Below are 12,788 nucleotides of genomic sequence, written 5' to 3'. Positions count from 1 at the left end.
GCAGCCCTTCTCTTTTTATTCATTATTTTCCCGCAGCCCATATTATTATTTTCACTAGACCAAAATAATAAAAAATTATAAATTGATAATTAATCATTATTTTTGCCAAAATCATTATTATTTGTGTACGTAGGTGTTTGCAGAAGGCTTTAAGACCAAGCGGAGTCCTCCGTCAGCTGCTCCCGCTTCACAGCGAGCGCTAACTGACCCAACATCTGGCAAGACAGGAAAACATTTAGTCTGCCTGAAGGAAGACGTTTTTCATTGTAAGTTAATGCTGTTAAATAGAGAAAAAAAAAAAAAAAAAAATCTAGTGAAGGCTATTCTTAAACTTGGAGCTCATCATATTGAAGTACAAATCCAAACACCAGACGCAACCTACACTCTCAGTGTTCTTTCATTGAAAAGTATGCATTTTATTTATTTATTCACAGGCTATATGGTTGAAATAGTAATATTTCAGTTGAAAACTTTAAGTGCCATTGTGTTTAAAAAAATGCTTCAAATGTTTCATAGACCTTCAGTTGTCATGCTTCAAAATCCCATGCCATTTGTAATTTCAGTGTATTTTCACCTTCTAAATTACTACCCCAATTCTATAATGGTAAAATTTATTCAGACCGATGGCATTTTTTATGACATTATTTATTTTTATTTTTATTTTTAGAATAGGCTAATTGTAGCCTACATAAATGGATGAATCAAAACAAATATAACTTTTTAACTGCAGGCAGATATAGGCCTATATTATTGTACATTACAAATATTTGGATCGTCCCTTATTTAATTAAATAATAAATACTTATTTTCTTCAAGAATAAACATTATAAATAAATAATTAAAGAAATAACCTCTATTAGCCCTTATTTGTAGGTTGTAGGAGATATGCGAGCGATTCATAGATTAAAAAAAGAAAAAAGTGGGTGCTTGGCTTAAGAAAACGAATACAGCTCGTAAAAAAATGCTATGATGAAAAAGTCATGCTAACTTATTAATTCATAGAAATAATTTAAGCAATTAAAACCTTTTTTATACTAGATTCAACTTGAATTTCAATACTATTAAACTGACTTTAAAATCTCAAGGAGTTTATAAGTTGAAACGGTAAAATGTCACAGTGTATGTTAAATAGCCTAAATGAACTTGTATCTTATATAGTATCCGAACATTTGATTGCATGTTAGCATAAAACTAACAATATCATTTTTTTTTTTTTTTAAATGAACAATTCCTGTATAAAATGTGACAGCAACCTTTATATCAAACATTTTGAAATCGTCCACAGCTGAGCAACGCGAGAGGCGGATCTGAAGTTATATTTGTTTTGTTCACGAAGTGAATGTGATGCACAAAGTCATTTTTAGATGCAATGGAAAAATAAAGCTGGAATAATAAAACATACACGAAAACACGCTAAAAAATAAATTACATTTGTGAGAGTTGCATTTTATTACATTCAGAAATAATAACGGCAGGCCTAATAATGCTGTAGGCTAATGTACCAACAGGACATTTTTAGTTCCCTTCACTTTACAACAAATCCTTTAAATTTTAAAAAAAAAATTATCAGAACAGAACAAGAATTACAAATATATAATTCTAATGGATAAATATAATTGCAGCAGGCCATATAATAATATAGGCTTATAAACACCAACAAAAAAATAATAATTAAAATAATTTAAAGCGATACATAATGTAAGGTTGGGCTTATCTCTCTCATTCGGGACAAATCCAAACATGTTGCCCATTTGAAGCTAAACTCTTATTCATTAGGTAAAATAGGCTTTGGATTTCACACGTGTTTCAGTATCGACAAAGGGGAAAATAAAAATTAGCAAAAATATGCCAAAGTGGCCCGCTGCTCGCGCCGCATGGCTCGGTGAACGACTGCTGTTTCCAATGAATATGTGCGCGTGCGGCACCAGCGCGATCAAAGTCACAATTCACAATTATTGGTCACACAGTAAAGGCACAATTCAAAAATGCAAAGTGTTAGCAGTTTGAAAAATCAAGAATTATAACAGAGTTAATAAGAATTATTTGTAAATGCTGGACCGTTCTCATTTCACTCTGCAAATGGTACCTGAAGATTATTATTATTATTTTTTTTTTAACCAAGACTGAACCTAAATGAAAAATTTTAATGCATATATATATATATATATATATATATATATATATAAATATATATGACTGTGTTTAAAAACAATAGCATGCATAAGAGCCTTTGTGTAAAGGCCTTTCTTTAAATTTTTGATGAGTAGACTGTAGTCTAAGACTATTTTAAGGATGTTATAATGTATATTATAATGTTATTGTTGTTTAACGTCTTCCTTTCATTTTACAATTACATTCAGTTCGCAATCCGTCCCTTTGCGACACCTGGCGGTAGTTTCGCGAATGATTTTAACACGCGACTGATTTGCAGTTAACGCCGCGGCCCTTGGGGCGGCGGTACGCGCGGCGGTATTTGTATTTTTGCCTACTGTAAATGAACATCACATACCTAGCATTTCCAAAGTGTATATTGTTTATGTGCTCTGAAGGACATAAACATTTTTTGAAGAGACTCATGGGAGTGTGTCTTAGAACATTAAAAAGAAAGGGAAAAAAAAAATCATGAAACATTATGATGTTGTTAATGAAACTTCATAACGTTTCACTTGATTATACATTTAGTCAGGAGTTATAATTTATGTGAAAACTAATACAAGTACATTAATAAAAAAAGACTTACTCATGGTTATGATCTCTGCTAGATCAAGCCGCTTCATTCTTTTTTTTTTTTTTTTTTTTTTTAATCTTATTCCTCTCAGCATGTGAATTATGTACCGGTATTATTTCTCTCAGCGCGAAGTGAACAGTAAAATAAAAAAAAACCTTGAACAGTCTAGCTGATTTGTTTGCTGTTATGGGGGCGTTTACCCGCAGTGAGCTTCACGTTGTCTATTATGTCTATAGCGCACTCGGCGCGTGGCCGTTGGTCACATTACATATAATGAAGGGAGACATGAAAGACTGGACATTGCGTTATATATATATTAAAATATATATATTTTAATGTCTTTAAGACAAATATACACAGAGTTTCGCACTCAAGTTCACAGAAACCGAGACAGCAGAAACCGCATCCTGTTTGCTTTCATTATTTTACAAAAGCGCAATGTTTTGTTGTTATAGTGAGTGCAAACAAATGGACTTTACAGGCTTTACAGATTCGAAAGATGTATTACTCTCACCTGAATGACCAAAATGAGGGAGTGTTTTAAGAGCAAGTGACTGCACTGACATATTTCGTCGGATGGGCTAAAAGATGATTTGGGTGAACATTTTATGTCCTTACATCTGCCACAGAGGATTTAAGACCACTTATCTTAGTGATTGCTATCGGGATGTGAAGAGACTTTTTAACCAGCATTATATACATTTTTTTTTTAACCAAATCATCTACCCTGTCTTTGAGTGAACCACAAAATGGCTTACTATACACGGTTATCTGCTAAAATTTCACAATCCCTACACATGATGACAAATAATGTAGAATAACAACATGTCTAAAAGAAAACACATGCTTACAAGACCAAAGTAAGAATGCCCTTTTTTGAACCAAATCATCTGTCCTGCAGTGAGCTACTGTTCAACCTCTACACTCTGCACAGACACTTGAATAGTGGACATTTCTCTAGGTTAACATTACATTGAGCGGCCATGTAATGTTGCTATTACTTACATATTTCAGATGATAAGTCATATTTGAGGACGATGAATGATAGGTGAGGGTTTGGAAGGACTGTATTACCATAAAATCTAGCATTAATGATCCGTCTGTCACGGACTGTGTGACCTCACCACTTACTGTGGATTTTTTTTTTCTGTGACTAAGCGGCTAATAAAATTTTGGCCGACCAAGCCTATTTTCGCCAACTAAAGGTTAGTCGACTATTAGGGGGCAGCCCTAAAAAATTTAAACTAAACACCTTGTTTAGTTACCATAGTAATTACAAGCTATTCACAGTGAACATCTTGCACAATTGAGTATCAACCTCAACAGGATAGGACATCTTGTGGGGCTTTGGTGTACAAAGTATCTGCAATTGTTTTAGTCATGTTAGGTTTGCATTACCTATCATGTACATCCTTAACCAGCTTCTTTTTGTGACACTCAATCAGATCTCCTAAACTGATCTCAAGTTGACGATACAAAAAAAGATCTGGGGAAGAGTTCAGAAAAAAAATGCAGCTGCATTGAAGGTTCACAGAAGCATGTAACCTCCATATCCTTACACAACCAGGACTCTTCCTAGAACTGGCCTCCTGGCCAAACTGAGCAATCAGTGGAGAAGAGCCTTGGTTAGAGTGGTGACCAAGAACCTGATGGTCACTCTAGTTGAGCTCCATGATCATACTGTATATGGAGATGGGAGAAACCTACAGAAGGATAAACATCACTGCAACACTCCACCGATCTGGGTTTTATGGCAGTGTGACCAGACTCAAATAACTCCTAGTGAAGACAAGATTCTCTGGTCTGATGAACCTCAGTTCCAAGCATCATGTATAGAGGAAACCAGTAGGGCTGTAGTCAACCAAAGAAATGCTTAGTCGACCAAAGTCCTGTCATGCGCAACGATCAGTCGACTAAAAAAAAAAAAGAAAAAAAAAAAAAGATGCGATGTTTTGCATTTTGATTGAACATTTATTAAACAATTGTCATAGAGCATTTATAAAACAACAATGAAAAAACATCATTAATACATAAAACTATAATAATAATACAATTCTTTGAAAATTAAGTGATTTTTTTTAACTGCAAAGTGAGGAGCTCTGCCCTAGGTCTATAGTGACAGTCACAATCGTGCACCTGACCACACCACACGCTACAAAAAATATAACTGCTACAACTGCCAAATAATAAAAATCCTAACAAAAGCTCTCGTTTACAGGCTGTATATTCTTCTTTACTTTCAAAGCTATGGGTTAACTTTTGTCCAGCCGATCTAACGTTAGGCGTTTTCACACAAAAAACACACAAAAAACCCAAATAGCCTAAAACACGCCTGTGGCAATAAAATATATAAACTTTTCGACATTAGACATAGCAAGCTGTATGACACATTTATATCTCGCTTACCGCTTTTAGGTGATAGGTCATATTGGTTGTTGAGCTATGGTAAGTTAGCTTTAAACCGCATAGCTTGTATTCCACAGTCTTGTCGTCTTCTTTTGTCTGGCTGCATTTTACAAAAAATTTAGATTTCTTGGACATTTTGTCAACTAACGCCAAAACAAGTAGCGTTCTTACTGAATGAATACAGCAAAACAACCTATATTCCTTACTGAGCACGAAGCAGCAGTGCAGCCAGCCACAGGTGTGGTTCCCGAGTGTTCACGTGGTGCGCTAAACTGTGGCGCTGTTATAAAATAGCCTAAATTAAAGCATTTAAAGTTTGGGATAAAACATAGGCTAATTATATTTAGAATACAGTAATATATAACTGCTAATAAAGGAATAAATATCAAGGAGTAAATCAATGAAAATTTCTTTATTGGTGAAAAAAAAAAAAATTATACAACTGGTCGACCAATGAGAATGTCATTCGACCAAGACGGCATCGACCGATTAGTCGACTAAACGACTAAAGTTGACAGCCCTAGAAACCAGGCACTGCTCGTCACCTGCAGAGTACCATCCCAACAGTAAAGTGTGGTAACAGACTCAGACCAAAAATAATGAAGAAATATTACAATCTGGTAACATGACTACAATATGATTCTGATTGTAAGAAAGCTTACTAAAAGGATATTTTATTTACAGAGGTCATGGATTAAGAAAACAAATTCTCCTTGATCTTTTAACATGTAAGAAGTAAAGATACTCTAAAAATATCCTGCTAGTTTCCGAACTCGAAACTCTAAAAACAGCTTATATTAAAGCCAAGCTGCTAAAATGGAATTTGTCACATTATGATATCTTAGTGAGATGAAAGCCCACCTCTGCAGAAGAAGATCTTTGCATCACCTTCTGATCCTAACCTTAGGAAAGAGTGGATGAACTTTATTTTTAATTAAGTTCCAGATTTTGTCAGTCAGAAACTGAACAAAGATAAAGATATAAAGAAAATGGTAAAACTAATGTTGGAGACGTTTCCATCACAGAGGAAAGACATATTGTCAGGACTAAAGGAGATGGAAAAGATCTTTAAGGAATAGCCTTTCCTTCTTCAGGAAGCTGGAATGAGGCTTCATTTCATAGAACTGCAGGCATCCAGATTGAAGACAGTTTCAGTAAGTCCACTGCAAAGAATCCTGCAGTACTTTCAATTTGTTGGACCTGCAACTGAACCAAACTCTCAGAAGGAGGTGATGAGAACTGTGCGGCTGTTCTGATGCTTCTAGCCCATTTCAATGAACAGCAATACAAGATGTTTCAAAATGTTGATGACACTGCCGTTGCAGCTGATGTTGACCACCATGGACACCCTGCATTGTTGTTTGTGGTTGGTTGTGCCTAAAAATAGTTTGTATCTGTTGGTTGAATTACTTAATTTAACATTGTTTAGATGTGATGGGCCAGGAGGAATGTGCTCTACACTGCAATACCAGTGCTTCGAGCTGAGAACAGGTCTTGTTTTCATTTATTTTTAATTTAGCATAGGCTTTTGTTTTACAGTATTGACACGTTGTCTGTTTACAAATAAAGCTAACTAAACAGTGTGTGTAACAAAGCTCCTGGCTTACTTTAATCTCACTGGATCTATAATATACCTGAAGCTGTCAGGGTTTTGCACTGTCACTCTGTTTTGTGTTTGTTTCTTGTTTGTCTGTCAGCACATGGCCTTGTTTTCTCGGCCATGTGCTCCCTTAGCCCCTCCTCCTTGTTTCCTTTTGACCTCACCCTCTTGTGGGTGCCCGCACAATTGTGCTCACCTGTTCCTCATGTGTTTTCCTCCCTATTTATAGTGCTCCTTACCCTTTTGTGTTTGCTGCTTCATGGTCATTTTCACCCCCTCTGTCACTGTCTTTGTAGCTGTCTGTGGATGTGCCCGTGTCTCCCTGTCTGGTTGGTCTTGTGTCCTTGTTTTCTCTAGTCCTTGTAGTTCCATGTTCTTGTCTTGCTCCTTAGGTTAGTAATCTGTTTGTTCTTGCTTTTGCTTTTACTTGTAATATTTATTTTAGTTTTTCTAGTCCTGATTCTTTGTTTTGTTTGATATTCTTTTAAGTTGGTTAAATTGGTAATTATTTCTTATTTTGTTACTTTACTCTTTATTAGTTCATTGGTTTATATTTTCCCTTGTCTTGGGTTTAATTTGTCTCTGTGGAGCTTTGTCCTGTCTAGTCTTGTGTTAGAGTTCCTGACCTGTTCCTGTGTGTCCTGCCCTGGTTCTACCTGCCTGGCACTTGGTCAGCTTCAGAGTCGGCAGTCACCAAATGTCTGAGCTCTGCTCTATGGTGCCTTGTGTGGTCTTCTCCATCAGCCTGGTCTTGCCACCCCCTCTGTTGCCAAAGTATTCTGCCAGTGGTTTTCTGAAGCTGTCCTGCACTTCACTACCCTCTTGTATCGGTCTGTCTTGTCAATAAACCCTTGTTACTCACTCTGCAATTGGGTCCTCCTTCCCAGAACCCTGACAGAAGCAAGATGTCTACAACAGGTTTATTTACTTCATTCATACTCCGCTTGCATTGTTCACAGGAGGCCACTAAGCACTGAAATTACATAAAGTCACTATGCAGAAGTTAAAAATTATATGAACTTTACACGGCCTATTTATAGTGGATGGGCTTGATCACTTTTCCTGTTTTAATGACAGCGAGGAGTGCTTATAGGTGCACAATTTCTTTAAACTAAATTGCAAAACTCATGTTACTAGAAAATATTTTTAGCGAGAACAGTGATCATTAATGCACAATAATTATATATATATATATATATATATATATATAATCTAAACAGTTTTATTAATTCATCCATGAATAGGCTATCACCTCAAGCCATAATGATTTTAGGCTAGGCTTTAATGCCTTAAAACATAGGCTATTGTGAACAGCTTGAATGTAGGCTAAACACTAACGGCACTAATGTGAACATTAATTTTTACTTCTGTCTTCATAACAATAACCCATCTCATATTTATATTTTTTAAAATTAGCACGTCCACATGTTCGGGAGCACAATCTGTTCACAATTAGTCCGGCCGCAGAGAACACTAGTAACACACAAGTAAGTCTTTGCTTATTTGGCCACTCAGGGGTATCTGTGGTCATTGGTTTTCCACCAGTTCATGGGGTCGATGTGGATTAGTGGGAACATGTCCTGGTATTACTGATTTAGTTTGGTTGTGTCTGAGATTTGTTTGTTATAGTCCTCACCAAACAGATGCAGACAGCGAATCACTTCACGGTTGTGTTTCATTGGATTCTGTTTGGCCTATCTCTTCCTCTCTCTCTGATCTGTTCGAGATGAGATCACACACCTTGGCCTGCACAGCGCACTTAAAAACCTGAGGTTTGCAATTGAGAAAGTGGTGTCTAGGATCCAGGAAGGTTGAGATGCAAGCGCTGCTGACATCTGCAGGTGCAGGTCCAAGTCGCCGCTCCAGTGACACAGACACTAACCGGGTTTCCATCCAAAGTTGCAAATTTCATTTATGCGCAAAGCTGGAATATTGCATAAAACATTTGCAAACAAGCATCGTTTCCATCCAACAAGTCAAAGAGAACAAAACCATCACTTCCTGATAAACTGGCACTATAAATCACTAAGAAAAGTAGAATATAATAATTTCCATGTATAATAAATTACTTGCACCTCAGAGTGAGCAGACGAAACAATGAATGCAGTCATTGCTTTCGGAGGTGGATGCTGCTGTTTGGGAACACAGTCGTTTGACAGTTCTGGGAGGCAATTATACAGAAATACTTTGATGACAGACTTCGTTTGTGCATTTCCGAATTACCACAACAACATTTCCGATGCTCTGGAATTATGGAATTGCTGTACCATAGCACAAAGTCACATTACTTAATTGAGTCGCTTGGAAATGCATTTTGCGAATAAATTCCTCCGTCTCCCATTATTCGCATCAACCCTTTTTTTGCACAAGTCAAAAACCACCTCAGGTGAGCAAAAACTTAAGGGATTAAGTAAGGGATTTTTATTTGAAATTTGCCATTTCCATCACTCGTTTCTCATGTGATACTTCAAAATGCACATTAAAATAGGTTAATGGAAACATAGCTATTGTTTGCTTGAACTCAGGGACTTTGGGAGACTCTCTTGGGATTTATTTATTTATGAGGTGGTTTGACAGAAGAGTTGCTGTCACTGGGTAAACCATGGATATACATACTCAAATGCAACTACATGGTTTATGTGTTGAAGCTTAAAACCATCATTTGTAGTGAGTTGGAGTGTGTTTCCAATGTTTATAAGCACCATGTTACTCACATTGTCATGCACGCATGCTGTTATTTTTCCACTTAGTCCCCAGTGGTCCATAGCAGTGGAAAGCGTATTTGTCAGATTTTCAGCAATATGGCGCTCTAGGAAATTTGCAGTGCTGTTCTTCAGACCAAAGCCATGCCAATCAACTATATATTGACAGGTGACCGTGATATATGATTCAGTTTAGAGGTCGACCGAAATGAGTTTTTCTCTGCCCGATGTCGATATTTAGAAATCAGGGCACCCGATGGCCGATATGTGATTCCGATTTTTTTGGCCTATATGTTTGCCTGATTTTCTTTCTTTCTTTCTTTTTTCCTTCATCTCATAAAATCTAAGTCAAGTAATAAGAAGTGAAGTGATACATAAAATTGCTTAAATTAAACATTTATTAAACAAAACAAGCCTCTCCAATCAGTGCACTTGTATAATTAAAAATATATATATATTGTATACATTAAATAATAAATACACAACAGGTAATCAAAAATCTGGGGGAAAAAAATACTTTTTTTAGTATACAAAAACTTGCATAAATAAAATAAGTAATACAATAAATAAAATAAACAAGAGTAGTGTTACACAGTAGCACCCAGATGCATTTCTTAATTTTTGGTCTGAAGTGAACAAAACTATATACCTGAACACCTGAACTTCACTTGAACATTTGTTCTGAGTCTGAACTCTACTTATCATTTTAAAGTAAAACAAAGTGCTCAAGTGATTATCAACAGTCTACAAAAACAAAAATGTGTAAACTCACATAAACAACAGTAATGCCTAGACCAGGCATTTCTCCCAGAAGAACACGCCCGCGTACACACTGACCGGAGCAAGAGCAAGATCGCGTCCATCAACGAGCTTCATCTGGCAGCACTGCTGCACGGGACTCGCTTGGGAAGTATGTCTCCAAAGAAGTGTATTTTTGGTTGTAAGGAAAAGATAACTTTGTTCGGCTTTCTAAAGAACCCATCGTTATGTAAACAGTGGCTGCAGTTTTTCCAGGGCAGCAATGGAGATCACAAGTATGTTTGTTGACAAATGTTTTATAAACAAGGCCCAGTTCGACACTGGATTTGGACACTGTTTGATACTGGAAGATGGAGCTATGGAGTTTTGGCCTGGAGCTATGGGCTTTTTGGTGATATGAAGGATGCAACACTACTCTATAGGTATTTTAAGATTAACATGAGATTTGATGAAACTGTGTGTGTTATGTACAGAAACATAACAGAAATGGACTATGGACTCTCTCTTTTCTAGCATTTTAGATACGGTTGCACCTTTACGCTTAAGGAAGATTAAGGAAAACAGTCTGACAGACTGACACTGTGGTATAATGAGCACATTCACACCCTAAAGAGAGCAGCCCAGAAAATGGAGCGCAGCTGGAGGAAAACAAAACTAGAGGTATTTCGCAGAGTACGCTATCCTACAGAAAAGCATTAAAAACTGCTAGATCTGATTATTTTTGTCTCTTTTAGAAGAAAACAAACATAGCCACTGTATTGAAATATACCTGGGGTTAAATTAACGAAAAATAAAGCATCAACAGGTGTTGACATTTCCCAACAGCACAGCAGTAATGACTTTCTGAATTACTTTTCTTTCAAGGTCGATACTATTAGAGATAAAATTGTAACCATGCAGCCATCAGCTATAGTTTCGCATCAGTGCACTATAGATCTCCAGAGGAACAATTCCCCTTATCCCTATATCTACTATAGAAGAGAAAGAATTGTATAAACTTGTTAAATCATCTAAGACAACAACATTTACGTTAGACCCTATTCCAGCTCCTAAAAGAGGTGCTTCCAAAAGTCATCGATCCTGTTCTTACTATTATTAATTCATTATTGTCATTAGGATATGTCCCCAAAACCTTCAAACTGGCTGTTATTAAGCCTCTCATTAAAAAAACACAACCCCAAAGAACTAGTTAATTACAGACATACATCGAATCTGCCTTTTCTGTCCAAGATACTAGAAAAGGTAGTATGCTCACAATTATATTCCTTCTTAGAGAAAAATGGTATCTGTGAGGATTTCCAGTCAGGATTTAGACCATATCATAGTACTGAGACTGCTCTCCTTAGAGTTACAAATGACCTGCTCTTATCATCTGATCGTGGTTGTATCTCTCTATTAGTGCTATTGGATTTTAGTGCTATGTTCGACACTATTGACCACACTATTCTTTTGCATAGACTAGAACACTTTGTTGGCATTAATGGAAGTGCATTAGCATGGTTTAAATCATACTTATCTGACAGCGATCGATTCCTAGCAGTGAATGAAGAGGTATCATATCGATCACAAATGCAGTATGGAGTACCTCAAGGCTCAGTCCTAGGGCTGTTACTTTTCACGCTTTACATGTTACCCTTGTGAGATATTAGCATATTAGCCCGGTTCAAAACTGCATTGGCTCCCTATTAAACATCATTTAGATTTCAAAATCTTGCTTATTACTTATAAAGCCCTGAGTGGTTTAGCACCTCAGTATTTAAATGAGCTCTTATTGCATTATAGTCCTCCACGTCCGCTCCGTTCTCAAAACTCTGGCAATTTGATAATACCTAGAATTACAAAATCAACTGCGGGCGGCAGATCCTTTTCCTATTTAGCACCAAAACTCTGGAATAACCTACCTAACATTGTTCGGGAGGCAGACACACTCTTGCAGTTTAAATCTAGATTAAAGACCCATCTCTTTAACCTGGCTTACACATAACACACTTCTAATACTCAAATCTGTTAAAGGAGTTTTAGGCTGCATTAATTAGGACAGTCGGAACTGGGAATACTTCCAGTAACACACAATGTACTTGCTACATTGTTGGAAGAATGGCATCTATGCTAATATTAATCTGTTTCTTTATTATTCCGAGGTCACCGTAGCCACCAGATCCAGTACGTATCCAGCCCAGATGGTGGATCAGCACCTAGAGATAACCTCAGCAGCCCCGAATGTATGACCAGGACAACTAGATGAGACCCAGAGACAGTAAAGACCTTGTCTCAGACGACCACCGGGACAAGACCACAGGAAACAGATAATTCTTCTGCACAATCTGACTTTACTGCAGCCTGGAATTGAACTGCTGGTTTCTTCTGGCCAGAGAAGGAAGAAAGACAAGCTTCATGTCTCTTATGAAATTTTAAAGGAAAGCTGGAGAAGGTATCAAAAAAAAAGTAAAAGCTGAAAAAACTAGATATCTAAAAGAAAAAAATGGTCCAAAATTTGAATAAACCACGTGTCCTTTTTAAAAGTATTGATTCAATTTTAAATTCACCCCAATCCTCTTGTTTAGAAGCTTTTCTGAAGTCTGTGAGAATTTTT

Source organism: Cyprinus carpio, chromosome B4 (assembly GCF_018340385.1).
Source record: "Cyprinus carpio isolate SPL01 chromosome B4, ASM1834038v1, whole genome shotgun sequence".
Classification (NCBI taxonomy): Eukaryota; Metazoa; Chordata; class Actinopteri; order Cypriniformes; family Cyprinidae; genus Cyprinus; species Cyprinus carpio.
This window is presented reverse-complemented; position numbering follows the sequence as displayed.